The 2330-nt window shown below is 37.3% G+C and overlaps 1 long non-coding RNA gene across 1 annotated transcript in view; it reads left to right on the forward strand.

Moving 5' to 3' along the window:
• The first annotated feature begins 528 nt into the window (after window positions 1–528).
• LOC117946086 overlaps window positions 529–2330 on the forward strand; it is a 7921-nt gene continuing 6119 nt past the window's right edge. The window contains exon 1 of the long non-coding RNA XR_004656965.1: window positions 529–540. This is a non-coding gene — a long non-coding RNA (uncharacterized LOC117946086). The remainder of the gene's footprint in view (window positions 541–2330) is intronic.

Below are 2330 nucleotides of genomic sequence, written 5' to 3' on the forward strand. Positions count from 1 at the left end.
GCGTCTCCTTGTGACCTTGTCCTGTTTCTGTGAAAGAATGAAACACCTCTGTTTCTTGTCTCTTTTAGGATGACATTCATAGCCTACATGACGTATAAATCAGTCTTCAGAGTGTTTGCATTTGACGTGATGCAGCGGTTGTGATGGTCCGTCAAATCCTTGCATATTTTGTCTAGACATGGCTTTATTCTGTGCAAAGACATACATTTCATAAATCTCAATAGGAACATGCTGAGAATATTGTGGCCAGCTGATGTGGGGTTAAGAAATGGAAGTTTGCTAACTGTCTTTTTTTTTTTCAACACTTTTTGTCTTTTCAAATTTTTTTCTTCCTTTACATGGCCTATTGAGCAAACTTATAACTGACTAAAGTCCTTTCTTTTCCTTCTATTCATTCTATACCTCTTTAAGTCGTCCATCATGAGCAGAAGTGGGAAATCCAAAATGGTGCAAGAATGAGTGTGTCATTTTCAAACTGCCCGCTAACTCTGAACATCTGGTCCTACAGGGAGGAGGGGGACCCTGTCAATGGGAGCCCTTGTCCCCCCTGTCAATGCCATGAGAACAGCCCGCCACAAGGTGAACAAGGAGGCAAGTGTGTTTTTCAATGTGTGTTTATGGACTGACGCTGTCTATACTGGAATGATGTTTGACAGGCATCATTAAGACTTATACATTTGTGGAAGGAGCTACTTTAATTTGAATTTCTCTTCAATTTGCCTTCAAAATAAATGGCTAAAGGTGTGCATCAGGTGTTCCCTCAGCTTGACAATACCCACCTTAATGTAAAAAAAACACAACAAAAAAAACTTCTGTTCATCAATTATTACATTCATGGGACTATAAATGGAAACATTGCTACATAACAAGGTTAACACAGAGGTGCTAGGACTTCAAAACAGAAAAGACAACTGAACAGACTAAATGATTATTTAATGACGTCTCAGGCCAAGCCCTTGGTGTCGGACCACACACATGTGTCAGCAATAAAAAGGCATTGACTTAATTAATCATCAAGGCACATCTGGCGCAATTACACAAAAAAAAAGCACACAGAGAAATATTTCACAATTGATCAGAACAATAAGTATAATAGAAAAAATTACTGAACAAATTCATGAAAAAAAAATACAATCCAAATGCAATCTGTTGAAGCCATCAGGTATGATAGAGTTAAGAGACGGAACAAAAAAAAATTGGGCTGGTGAAGCGAAACTGAACTCCATATTTTGTTTTGTAAAAAAAAATATTGAAATATTCATGGGTTCCTCCGGGTTATTAATGTTGTTTTTAACCCTCCTCTTGAAACAAAAACTGCTACAGCCTCTCCACAACAAAATGACAATAATGAATACATTTTAAAGTGTTTAATTGGTAGAACTTCTTTCATTATGTACTCCAATCTTAACCTTGATTTAAGCAATTTAAGTTTCATTACAAAAAGCATATTTAGTCTTTAATGCTTTTATTTTATGCATTTAACTGACATAAACAGGATTGTGTAGAATTACATGGGATTCGGTTTCTGATCTGTAAGGTTGTTTTCCTTCATATTGGGACACAAACATGCTCCTTTGTTAGAATTGCTGCCCATTTATTACTGCCACCTGTGTGTGAACCATATGATATACCGTCTATGGTGTGAACTGGTGTCTGGGACAATAAATTAGTCAACAACACTTACTGAATGATTTCAACGACTCTGATGAGATTTAAAGTTGCTATGTGTAACTTTCAGTTTGTGTTGATTCTACTGGCCCCTTTGGACAAAAGCAGTACTGTTTCTACCACACCTGTTGTGAAGGTCTTTTCTACACAGTGCTGTATTACCCACTGTAGATTACTGTGTTAGCGTTACCGTACATATTACATACCTGAAGGCCAATTAGGGAGTCGGTTTTGTATAATTTGAAATTCCATAATTGTCTCCATTTGCTGAAAGCCCAACGGAGTGTGACTCTGGTTTTGCATACTGTCTTTAACTTTCCCTTTTAGCGTCTTAGTTGTTAATGTTTATGACCTTTTTCTTTGATGGCCCTGCCCCGTCAGCTATAACTACAGCACTACATTCTAAAATAAAATTATAACACAATTAGGCCTATGTAAAGACATCTTCTACCTTTTACCTTCATTCTTACCAACAGACTTTTCCGGTGTTATGCCAAAATCTGTGACCTGTCGTAATGTGTGACTGCAGTGGCTTCTACCTGCTGTAAATAATTTTGTGGCTCCACGGGAAAAATTGGAACCGTACAGAGGCATTAATAAAAAATCACTCAAAAAATCACTGTTAGTCCCAATTGCTGTGACAGGTCATTTATGACCATTAG

This window comes from Etheostoma cragini, chromosome 6, assembly GCF_013103735.1.
Source record: "Etheostoma cragini isolate CJK2018 chromosome 6, CSU_Ecrag_1.0, whole genome shotgun sequence".
Classification (NCBI taxonomy): domain Eukaryota; kingdom Metazoa; phylum Chordata; class Actinopteri; order Perciformes; family Percidae; genus Etheostoma; species Etheostoma cragini.